The 13,119-nt window shown below is 48.5% G+C and overlaps 1 protein-coding gene and 1 non-coding gene across 2 annotated transcripts in view; one reads left to right on the top strand and one right to left on the bottom strand.

Moving 5' to 3' along the window:
* The window catches only part of LOC8034595 (ubiquitin carboxyl-terminal hydrolase 2), a 155,663-nt gene that overhangs the window by 46,942 nt on the left and 95,602 nt on the right, over nt 1-13,119 (bottom strand). The window lies entirely within an intron of this gene.
* Nucleotides 2,696-2,768, top strand: Trnas-gga. The gene has a single exon. It is a non-coding gene; the product is annotated as a tRNA-Ser (tRNA).

The following is a 13,119-nucleotide window of genomic DNA, read 5'->3' as shown; positions in this document are numbered from 1 at the left end:
TCAACCCGCTTCAACCTAAGGGAAACTAACCACGCTGTATTCTTCCAAAAGTAATTTCTAGAAATCCGCAGACTAACCAGAAAATCCGACGTCATCCCAGCCGGCTGCGTCGTCGTTGTAACGGCTGTACAACAACGATCTACACCGATTTCCTGTTTGCACCTTCGCGTGCAATATGCACCACCCAATCGTTTTATTTTAGACTGGTGCAAAAGGACTCGTACTTCCTGGAGCGTATAAGGCCAAAAGTATCACGACGCGTGCCAAGTGAGAACGGGAGCGTGTGTGCCGTCAGAATATATATCAAATTCAACCAAAACAATTCACCCATCACATCTTCCAAGGTAACGTATTGTCATTGTATTGCTAGAAAAGGCACATCTGCACTACGCTGTTCATAGGATTTTCTAACGATCGAGGAAGAATGGTCGGTTGCTGCGACTCAAAAGCAAACACAACTACAGCCGCCATCTTTTAGAGCGTTCTAGCAACAGAGATAGCACCTGCAAACAGCGGATGCAAACCGGTCTTTTTAAAGCCCCGTTGACGGGGAAAACACTTTATTAGCTACCAGCCTACGTCACCGTCAAGCTTCGCTGTTATATACGTCAGCCTCAGGCACTTCGATGATGCTTCTGAATAGCAAATAAGCCTGAGCGTGGTGCAACAAACGATTTACACATTCTCAACGAGCGTCCTGAAAATAAAATCTCGCGCGATAATATCACTGACGTATTCCTTCTCCCTGCATACGTAAACGACGCCAGTTTGCAACGTTCGGTCCGAACAAAATATAAAAACTTAACTTGATTTCACCGACGACATCGTGGTACCGTCTAATAAAACGATACACGCTTTTGGCCTCGCCTGGTCACCGACAATTCTCAAAGCGGCCCAGCAACGTTCTGATGGAAACCGGTCGTTTTCAGCTACACATCTGTACACTCAATACTGCCATTTAGAAACACGTTTGTGTTGCCATTTAGAAACACCTTTGGACCACTGTCCTTGTTTTTGAACGGTTGTATACCATACGGGTGTAATATTCTTCAGACGCGGTCATCATGGATAGCCTCCTTCTCGCTGTATACAATCTTCCCTTTCCCCTCGTCAGCTTCATATACTCAATAAAAAATAAATAAAACAATTCTCGAAGCGGAATATTTGTTTACAATGTCTTTTTGTTTTCTTTCTTACGGAGTTCAGCCGTTTTTCAGACTAGCTCGACACGCTTTAGAGCAACGGAACTGCCATGCGCCAGACTGCCATGCCATGCCGTTAATTCAAACAAAAAAAGAGCTAAAAAAAAAAGTTAAATTGGTTGTGTGAACATGGAGCCCGCTGTTTCTTGACTAAAGAATCTAACCACAAGGGCAGTATGCTACACCTTTTAACTTACATCACGCAGCATCGGTGCGTGTGCGTGCGCGTCTGTGAACCGGGGGGGGGGGGGGGGGGGGGGGAGGCTAAAGGTGAGGCGTGACAATCGCGCGGGCGAGAACGGTCCCGGGACTTGCCATCTTTTAGTAGACAATAGTAGTGATCAGATGACAGCGTCAGGGTACCATGCATGATGCAAGAGAACTTTTGAAAAATTATCCAAGCACAAAGCGGCATGCTAGGAGTGTAGGTAGCTGCACGTGCTGGTGGCTGCAGCAGTAACTTGCAAAAAGTGAAAATCTAAAGCAAACATCGCTTCGCACCTATCTCTTACTGTAAAACACTTAATGTTCCCGAGCCCTTAATTTTCCCGAATTTCGCGAATTAAAAAATTAGCAAAATTTAAGGGCACGCGAAAATTTTATTCCTTAAGTTTAAGAGTTTGAACGCAGGCGTCTGGAATTCGCGATATTTAGTGACTGCGATTACGTCCTCTGTAGACCGATTCGCGAAAATAAAGGGAGTATTTTGGTCATTTACTTCGAATCTTTCATACAGACGAGGCGGATGCGTGCAGCACGCGCACCTAGGTTATTTACGGGCTCCTGGTCATTGGTGCTCGCTCGGTTAATTTATGAAAATATATATCGGAAGCCTGGCATTGTAAGCCCAGTATTCCCGAGCTATTGCAACGTAAACTGTCACTCCAGGTGTAGAGAGCAGGGTCTCTAATCTGGACACTTGGCGAAAAAGTCGGCGACGAATTCGGCGGCCGTGATTGGCCGGCGCCCCGCAAGGCATTGACGCCGTCCAATCCCAGCGGTCGAATTCCTCGCCGACTTTTTCGCAAACTGTTCACACTAGAGCCCCTGCAGTCCACCAACGCCGCGTGCTACCTGCCTCCTGAGAGACGCAGACACCAGGGAGGGAGTTACCATTGACACAAACAGCTGTATCAACAGCGGAATTAAAACACAAACAGAGCTACTCGCTCACACTCGGCAGATATATACCGTGCACGCGAATAACCGCGACACAGCGTTACACGTGTAGCGGGGGAGGAAGGCAAAGTACATTTTTAGTAACCTACAGTACGAAACAACCATTGCTTTATCATGCAATGAAATGCGAAGGTGCAAACAAGCTGGAAAAGAATTACGAAAATAATCCCCGGTGAAGGGAAACGAGAGGGACAAAGGACAAACACAAATCTCCAAACACAGCTAGGTGACTGGTGTGCCAAAAGTCTAACACCCTTGTTAGTGTTAGACTGGTGGCAGCCGATAAAACCCGTTTGCCTATACTGACGTCTAACCCCTGGTTAGCTCAGTCGGTAGAGCGCTCCACTGGAAATGGAGAGGTCCCGGGTTCGATACCCGGACCAGGCGGATTTTTTCGGTCGCTCATCAGTCACCCAGCTGTGTTTGGAGATTTGTGTTTGTCCTTTGTCCCTCTCGTTCCCCTTCTCCAGGGATTATTTTCGTCGACAACCTTTCCACCTGTTATTTAAGCTTCGTTTACTGCTAGTTGCGCGATACGAACGTCTAAATTAAGAAAAGTCTTAATGTTTTCCTTATGAATTTGCGATCTGGGACGCAGCAGCAACAAAAGCTACCGTGCGCCAAGACCATGACTGGGGAAAGATCACATAAATTGTGTACGTACTAAAGAAAGGGTCCTGGTCTTACATAAAATCTACGTCGCTGTAAACTGTTTTTAAACGCACTAAAACATTTATGCAACCCAGAAGGGAGGAAAAGATCAACTCGGATGTGTAGAATAGGGACACATTACCGAACAATAGCGCAACGTGAAATGCTACATTCTTCAAAAATTTACAACTAAGAAAAAAAAAAATATTCTTTACGTTTTAACGATAAAGGTCAGGGTCAGCGATATTTAAAATGTTTAGACTTCTGCCGTCGAAGTAACTTCTTCATCGCACCTGTTTTTACAACAATAAATAAACTATTATGTCAACATTTTTAAACTTTCGCCAACCCATGTCCTCAGACTTCGAGAGTTAGTTGTAGTCGCCGTCCGTTAGATCATCAGAATGACGCATTATTGAAAGCCATACTTAGAAAAACAAGAATTCGCAATTAAATTATTATATTCAAGACGTCTTTATTAAAAGGATTCTCTCATCCCTAGAAGCAAAATAACTCACTGCTTTGTACGCAGGGTGTAAAATAAATGCAATATAAAAGATTTTCCAAGCTGTAATACGCTCTAAATAAAACGATAATTTCCAATAAACCGAAGAAAACATTACATATTATTTCATGAAAAAAAAAAAAAAAAAAACCGCTTCGAAAACGAAAAAAAAAGAAAGAAAGAGAAAGAAGAAAACAACTGCACACGCATGAAGATTATTACTGCGCTAACAAGAGCCTTTGAAGCACGCGATTATATCAGAATTGCACGCCTCCCAGATCAACGAACATGAACGAGTAGTGCATCGTTTTCCCTGGTACAGTACACTAGCGAATAAAACGAAAACGTTCGCTAGAAAATCCTTACTAGCTGTTTCCAGGTGCATAGTTAGACGTACTGATAAACCACGCAATGGAAGATTCTTTTTTAGTATTTACTGACAGCCTCCTTCCGGCTCGCGGCTCGACTCCGCCGATGAAGGTCTGTTTCGCCACAAACATCGCACCCACTGTACAGTGCAGAGACCTGTCGTACAGCTACACAGAGACCTGCCTAGACAGCGTAACGAGAAACTATTCTTGGATGTTCGCCACGGTTACCCCCAAGGCCCGAAGAAGCGGCCTAAACCGTCCGGACACCCGCCAAGGAACGCCTAGGGGAAGAGACCGCACCGGCCGGCAGATGGCGACGGCGGTCAGCTTGCCGACGTTTTCCATCCTCCCGCAATCGGCTGTACCGCGCCAAAGCTCTACGCATTAGGGAGTTTTCGTAGACCGCGCTACCCCCTACGCTAAGCGTTCCGCAACGAAGAAGTCGCTACTGCGCCTGCGCGCCGATAGCCTTGACTGTGGAGTTCCCGCTATCGTAGCGGATCGCGGAGGGCCTTGTGGGACGGCGAAAACGATCTACGAAAACTCCCTATTGTCTGCTCGCGGCGCGGCGCCGCGCCGCAACTGCTACGCGGCCAACGCCGCCGTCTTTAGATGAGAATCCCGTGTTCCGACGATAGTTGGGACAATGAACCCCGTTCCACCTTACGATGAACCGCAGCGGACGCTACGAATCATCCCAGCCAATCCAGGGCTACGAACGTGTCACGTGACTAAACGCGTCACTACGCCCCTCCCACATAGGTCATGTGACATTCGCACGGAATTGAATTGTCTCGGGTGGTCCCTAGCGTCCGCTGCTGTCCATTGTAAGGTGAAACGGAGTATATATATATATATAAAAAAAACTGACACTTTAGCCCCACAAAAATATTAATAAGGAGACTGGAGAGTTACTTCGTCAAAGAGCCGTAGATATCCCTGGATATACCGGGGGGGGGGGGGGGGGGGGGCGCATTGTAGGTAGTGGCCCGTATGTCTCAACGAGTGGAGCCGCGTGCAATATTGGAACGTGAAAAAGGCCATTTCATTTTCTCGAGCGAAGGAAACGGGGAAGCGAGCTTTTTGTTCAATCAGGGCAGATTCCAGTAAACGGGGAAGACGCCGACCACAACGGAACAAGGGACACTATTGCATCAAGTAGAGTTTCGGGCTGCCGCAGTGTCGTGTTGCACGTCATTTCAGCCCGCGATATGGATATCAAAAAGGCCCCAATATCGCAGCTCTAGTAGCTTTCTAGCCACGGCCGAGGTCACGGATGCCCCGTGCATGCCTGTCGAGTTCTGTTTCCTCCGATGTCACGCTTCCATCGGCATCATCCAGTCCACACAAACAAGGGTAAACGGTTCGGCATTTAATTGAGACGTCGCAATAACTTACGAGGTAATTTAGGAATCACAGAGCTGACGTCTTTGAGCCTCGGTTAGACGCGCCATGGCAAATAAGCACAAAGTCGGCGCACTTGCACTCGATAGAAGACAGGAAAAGATACACCCTGTCATTCCCTGCAGAATGACGGCGAGTGGGGCTAATTCTAGTAGCCGGCATCCCCCTCCGTGTCATTAGCTGCGCCATCGTTGTCTATAATGACGTGTGCGCGGCACTCGCAGCCTGTTAGCCCTAGCCCAGCTGGGGAGGTTTCGGAGCCACGAGCACATCCATCCAACGAGTGCATCTAGAAGAAAACAAAACATTAAAAAGAAACGCAGTGGCGCAGCTTTCTTTCTGACGCTTCGCACAAACCTCCGTCGATAATATCGACGGCTACGCAACCCCATTCTCGTTACGCTTTGGGGACCGACTTGGTTGCGTCTATGGTTCGAATAAAATAGAACAGTTAACACAAAACTGGCGGTTGTCGTGGCCTTCCCCTATACACTGTGAAAGTTATTACGAATGACGCGGTGCTATTCACTTCGATCCACCGTTTGCACATTCCTACTATATACTGTTCGCGAGAAACAATGTAAAGAAAAAGCGGAAGATGGCGGACAAGCGGCGGCAGCACTGGCGGGGGCATCCGGAGCAGCACCCTCGGGCAGCGGTGGATGGAAGGGGTTGACATCAAACCGGGCAGAGAAACGGACAAAAACGAACCGATAACAGAAAGGTTCTCGAGAGAGGCCAAAGTGGTCACTTTGTTCGATTGGATGCTGTTTTAGTTGTGCTTGTTTCCACGTCCCAGCGGGCGAACGGATCGAAAACGAGAGGTCTGCAAGGTCCTCGCCATCCTTCGGCGGGGGTTGGCGCGGTCTTCGACAGGGTCAGCGCCCCGCGCCGTCCGTCACCCGCACAGCCGGCAGCCCGACACAATGCGCCGCCGCATCGGACGGCAGTCGACGGCCGACACAAGCCGGGCCGCATTCCCCGGCGGCTCAGCAGCGGCGGACGGCTCCGCGACGTCTTTCTTGCGCCCTCTCCGGTCCCCCCATAACTCATCTTCTCTACGCGTTGCTCGCACCCTCTGCGGTCGCTTTTCATCTCTGTTCACTCTCTCGCTTCCTCCAATCTGGTCCACGGCCGCAAAACCAGTCAAGCTATAAAAAGAAAAACACCGAGGACAGACGCAGAGGACGGTACAGAAACCACAATGCCGCATATGTCGTCCCTGTCGTGGTTGTCTTTTTTTTTTTTTTTTGGGGGGGGGGGGGGGGGGGTTGAACAAGGTAAAATCAATACACTAACGTCATAAAAAATGAATTTTTTTTTTTTTTTTTTACAACTAGGTTGGGAGAGAAAACAAAATACGGACCGTTCCCACTTTCGCTCGCGATATCTCAGCCAAGGTTAGATCAACGTGACGCATATAACAAGCCCCACGCGGCATAGTTCTAGACAGCCGATATATTTAGGATACGGTTTGGAAGGCTATCGCGCAGGTCGAACAATCTGCCTGCGGTCGGTGAGCCACTCAGACGACCGCCCGTGGCCTCCGGGCGACCGCGCCGTGGTAGTAAAGTCAAACCGCTTACAAGCGCGGTTTCCTGCAACGCGCCACTAACGAAACGAGGTGTTATCATAATTTACATTTACGCGCGCTTCTAATTGAAACCCGACAAAAACGAGTAGCACGGTTGTAGCTATTCGCAAGGTCATCTCCTCTCCCTCCTGACTTGCTCGCACAGAGGTCAGTCGTGTTCGTCGACTCGACGCCGCAAACCTTCCTTTGCCGCGCCACCTGTACACGCTCGATTCGAGGCCGTTACACCCGACAACCGTTTCCTTTTTTTTTTTTTTTCCTCCACGAGTGTCTCAATGGCCTCGCTCTTGCCGAGATGGATCGTGCTCCCACCAGCACCAGCGTCTTTTCAACGCCCCGAAAACTGTACCAGTTATACAGGATACTTTTAGGCGATAGACGAAAGACGGGGAGAATAATAATAATCATAATAAACCAGAAAAAAAAGAAAAGAAAAGAAGTGGGGTGTGATTGTCTGACTGATTCGTTGCTGTGTGCCGCCACCAGAACGGTTTCTCCTCCGCTTCTTGAAAGTATGAACCGTTCCAAGAAACACGTCCAGCTCAGCACCTCGCAGGCCATCGGGAAAATGAACTACAGTAAAGCCGCCTCCTCTCGTCATCGTGATGCCGCAAGACAAAATATAACTGCACACGAGTGTTGCCCTCGTATCGCGAAAAACACTACCGCTACTAAAAAATAACAAAAAAACAAACAAAAATAAAACACACAAAAAAAACGATAATTATTTTGCTCAGTAAAATTTAATGTCAGTTCCGACGACAGGCATTATCTGATTGGCCAATCAGCGTGCGCCGTGCGTCATTTCTGGCACGCGAGCTGATTCGCGGAACAGTTAATGTCAATGAAGGGAACTCGCATCAAATTTTACCTTCTGGCAGGGGTACAACAGTTACAGAGATGGAAGCGGCATTTAAATTTTTGCAGCAGGTTTCGTAGCAGGCAAAATGTTGGTTTGGAGTACCCATTCACCCTTTGGAACAGATCCTATCATGTGTTAGCCCCATCACTTAAAAAAAAAAAAAATAATAAACAACGATTGCATTACTTTGAAAAAAATTGAAGGTTCAACTATGGCATTGAAGTATGTTACCGATTACCTTTTATAATTATAATTCATATAAATAATAGTAAGATCTACAACATAGGCGTAAACTTCGGGGGGGGGGGGGAGGGGGGGCAACGGGGCTTGTGCCCCCCTCCCCCCCCTTAATGAGATCCGAAAAAGGGGGGCCAGAGCCCCCCCCCCCCCCCCCCCCCCCCCCCTCCGGGCCCGGGTCATGATCCTTACCGAGACGCTGTTTTTACGTGCCATGTAACGAGCTTCTAGTAATGGCATGTATAGAAAATAACGCCTACGTTGCCATTATTGACAAAATACATGGGAAATGGAATCCCAGCGTGCTTTCGTTAGCTTCAATCTCCAGTTCAGACGAAAAGATAACGAGCAGCACCCCCCCCCCCCCCCCCCCTCCCTGAGAACTTCTCAGCCTGCCCCTGCCTCTGTCCTCCTCCCCCCTCTCCCCTCCCCCCCAGGAAAATGGAAAGTCTACGCCGCTGATCTACAACATGGCAGACAACTGTCATTTTTAAAAATGAGATCAGGTCAAAGTTGGTTCCGTTTAAAATAGAGTTCAAGAAGAAAAAAAAAATGACGAAAAAATTAATCACAGCAAGACACTTCCAGTTGAAACAAAGTGTCTCTCACACTCTCTCGTTTCCGCACATAGTTAATGCAGCCTTTGAATATCATTTGCGTAGAATTCAAAAAAAAAAAAAAAAAAAATAGCACATCTTTTATAATGTCAATCATAAGATATGTTCCACCAGATTTACGAACCTACAAAACTCAAATATATAATATCACAAACTGCGAACCGCTCCCCTCCCCTAAATACGAAACATTAAAGATAAGCGTTAAACGTGGCACTCTTAAATCGGCAAGAGTTAGCGGCATCGGAGCCAGAGTTGAGTCGAAATTAGAAGTCCTTTCGATCGACTGCTACGCGGGAACTACCTTGGCTACATAATCAAATATAGGACCGCGTTTTATGTTTCGATTTGCTTTTTCAGGCACCAGCGTTAAATTAGAGGTCAGCCTACAATCAAGACCAAAAAGGGTCGACTTGTAATAGAAGTGAGCATAATTTCCGAGCCCATCGCGCCTACCCATAGGTGTTCCCCTGCGTACGCCACTTCTCCTAACTCTCCGATGCGATGCGGTGAAGCTCGACGCACGCGCGCCCGTGCGAAGAGGTGAAGATTGACGCGAGCGGCGATAGTAGAACGGCGTTGAGGCATGTGGCCGAGATGAAAATCAAGTGATCTCATCGGGAGCGCGAGACCCTGGTTCTGTCTTAGCACAGAAACCGCCATACCATCCTTTTAAAAGAAATTTTGTTCTCGCGATTTATATATAGCTCCGTGATGTGGCCGACATCATCGATTGGAAATTCAAGCGATGACGTGACCAGCGAGGTAGACGAGCGAATTTTACCTATAAGGTGAGTCGAGACAACGTAAAATACATGTATTTACCATTTTCCTTCTTTTCTACTTCTTTCAATATTAGTGTCGACCGACATTAAGATCTTTTTTACTTCGTTTACGCTCACCCTGGCGAGCAGAAATGGTAATTTGGCGCGACATGTAGCAGGCTTGCGTTCATGGCGCAATATGACGTCTTGGCGCAAATGGCGCAGCACTTGTGCAGTTACGTTTGATTCTACGGTCGAAATACAACCTGGAACAACGTTTTTAGTCAGCGTACAATGTTACAACATCCCGGTGAAAATCTCGCTAGGGGCGCTTCTGTTTTCCTCACTATGGGTTAGTGCACGTGCTACCCACGCGGTTATGTTTTAATTTTCATAGTTTATTGAAGCTTGGCCTTGCACGTGCTTGAACCAGAAGAGGTAGTTGAAGTATCCTCTTTCCGAGTTGTGAAAAAATTCCACCAGGCGGCGACACCGCAACTTCTCGCCGCGAATAGCGCTGTTTCCAAATAAGCCCCCACGAGGTGTGGGCGAACGCGCATTTCCCACACGATGTGCGCTGCACTACATGTGCGCAGGAACCAGATTCTGCGCATGCGCAGTGCCAACAGCGGCGCCACCCCAGCGACGTGACGTCAGGCCCGCGCCTTGGTGCATATAGGACGCTATGGCTAGAGTGTACGCCCTACCATGGCTCAACATGCTATAACGATAGCATAGAGAAATAAAGGCTGATAGCAGGGATACCTGCCTTTCCAAGCGTTTCATCTGTTGGAGATGAAGCCTAGATTACCAGTTGAAAATTCGTAATACGCCGCAAAGATTGGGGTCAAACTGACCAGAAAAGCTATACAAATTGTGTGACGGCATAACGTGCATAAAAAACCGGGAAACAAAAAGAAAAGCAAGTCTTTGTCACCGTCGACAACTAACAGCATGACGCGCATTTTTTTTTTTGTCTGCGTTGTATAAAGACGCTCTCATCCACGGGTGTTTTTTTTTTTTTTTTTCTACGCGTAAAGGTTGTTTAACAAAGCGACAGCTTGCTTTTCATTTGTACGAATTTATTTGATATATTTTATACGTAGACACGGGCATATGAGCATCCATGCAACCTTAGTTTTTACGTGATGTGCACCTGGCTCCTAGCGACACGTGCCACCTGGCTCCTAGCGGCACGTGTGTGAACAAAATAAAAATTTTATCATCACAGGGTTTAGCCCTAAGCCCCTAAACTCCTAAGAGGTACGTGGATTCGGAAAACGTTGTATTGCACCAGCGGACTTTTGGGATTCTCATCTGAGTGATGCACGCTAAAGAACTCAGCTGGGCAGTTTTATACCGGACCGGCCAAACAGTCTCTTTAGAACTGACACGTGACTGGCCACATTTCGCAGGAAGACTAACTTTTCTCTCCAAAAATATCCCCACATTTTTTTTTTTCCGTGTTGAGTTAACGTTGGGCATTTGGGACGCTTCAGCGGAGGACTGAGGATTCACTTGAACCACGATTGTTTGGCGTGTAACGGAAATCTCGGTTACACGCCATCTCCACCAGAAACTTCGGGCACTTCGGTCGGAATTCGGACCCGCCGACTGGGGATCGACAGGCCGGCACTTGGCCTCAAAGTCACCGAGGCAACTGAACTGATAACCACTAAATCGTTCGATCATGCAAAATCGAGTACGGTACGAAACAAAAAAAAGGTTACAAAGGCGCTCGATTTTTTTTTTCCTTTCTTGAAAACAATCGTTTTTTTTTTTCTTCTTTTTAATTGAAGAGTTTCGATGAATTGGTGAGAAGTCCGGAAGAACCAGAGTGTAGTTGTCACTATTTTACACAAATGGAAACTAGATCATATATTTCCATCAGGGTTTGTCAGGAAGGCCGTTCTCGGCACACGTGATCCGTCGGGAGGAAAGTGGGACGACGCCCGTACTGCTGGTCTGCGCGTCCAAGCTGTGTCTATGCAAACAACTACCCGCGTGCCGTACCCGCTGAGCAAACATACACCCGCGCACACGGGCGGCGAGAACAAGGGCAGCAGCTCGTGGGGGCCGCTTCAAGGACAACCCTGAAGCGCACGGCCACCAAGTCCCGCAGGGATGCGAGGCCGGAGACGCCTCCGAAGAATCGCCACCACCACACTTCATTACAGGTTTCCAGAAGAGATGCTTTCAGCCGAGTGCCGTCCGCTCTGTAACTGGCTTATATACGCTTTCGAAGAAGTACATCTGACGGACGACAGAAAATAAGGGGCTCGCGGCGTTCGGTGTTCTTCGACGCACTATACTTTCCACGAAGGACTCGATGAACGGTGTAACGAAGGGCCATCGGACCAGCACCACACAGAACACGAAGACTGCAATCTTACACTCTTCTCTGGCGTCACGCGAAGTGCCCACAAGCACGTTTTCTCTCATTTTTCTTTTCTTCGCTTCGCTTATTACAAGGTGCGTCATAGCACACAACCCTGCTTTTCGTGTCCAGGACAGGGAACATCGAACAGGCCACGCGTGCCCAACGCTGTCATGGCCGTACGCTGTACGTTGGTCTCATCTGGCATCTTCGACAATCACCGAAGAGACACTTGCTGCGATATTCGAGGTTTCGTGGAGCGCATTACATTAAAGAGTTGACTTTTCTCTCGATTTCTCCACGGGGGATTGGACCAGGTCTTTTGTTTTACTTTGGAGAAATTTTTAATCTTACTGCGGCTCACCCGGGAATGAAAACCGTCCTTCCGTCACTTCATTTAACTTATTTTCTCCCCAGGGACGCGCTGCTATTGTACGGCTGTCAAGCCCCTCTTTCTCCTAATGGCAGATCTGCGTGCAACAACAGAGGCGCCCTCGACACGGCGGCGAGCAGGCCACGCGGGGGACATCGCGATAGAGGCGCCCGCAGCTGCCGAAGCGGGAGACCTCCGACGAGGGAGGTCAATAAGCGGGCGCCCAGGGACGCCGCGACCCCCGCGATGACAGGTCAGAAGACCCGCATGGAGAGGCGAACGAGCGACAATTTAGTGCCAGCCAGGGCCGGCCCAACCTCCAGCCTTTACGAGCCTCCATCGAGCGCGTGCGCGGCGTGCGTCAACCAAAGCGGGCGGTGCAGATCGACGTCTTATTAAGCAAGGTCCACCGGGAGTCCATAGAACATTAGAAAAATACTGAGGACGTCCCCAGAACCGCGTGTGCTGCCCTGGCTTGATACGTACCCCGGCGTGTTTCCACTGACATCATGTTGTTTACCATTTCGTTGGTTCTGGCACGTGTCGAAGGCGGGTATACCAAGGACTCACTTCGCCCCGTCAAATACGTGTACTAGAACTCTGACAGTACACGGAGTGTGTTTCATCACGCTGACATCAAAGGTTGCGAAAACACCGCCTTCAATTTTTGTTTTCTTATTTTTTTTTTCCTTTGGGGGGGGGGGGGGGGGGGAAGAGGGTCTTTTGATAAATTTACCGTGGTCGCAGGAAGCTAATATCAGGAGGGCGCCACGGTATTTCGTGCCCCGGTAGCGTTTTATTTACCCTTTCATGTTCCGAAAATAGAGCAAGGTGCGTCGAAGCACGAGGCACGTGCAACGTGCAGCCCTTGGGAAGATCATGGCGGCACAGTGCAGCACTAAACTAGATTTCAGACGCCATGTTCTTTCCAGAAGTTGCGCGCGGCACGTGTCTCGAGCGTTTCCACAACAATGAATGGCACCACA

Source organism: Ixodes scapularis, unplaced genomic scaffold (genome assembly GCF_016920785.2).
Source record: "Ixodes scapularis isolate PalLabHiFi unplaced genomic scaffold, ASM1692078v2 PGA_scaffold0__279_contigs__length_252992795, whole genome shotgun sequence".
In the NCBI taxonomy this organism is placed as follows: Eukaryota; Metazoa; Arthropoda; class Arachnida; order Ixodida; family Ixodidae; genus Ixodes; species Ixodes scapularis.
The sequence above is the reverse complement of the archived record's forward strand: the minus strand, read 5'-3'. Positions and strand labels throughout refer to the sequence as shown.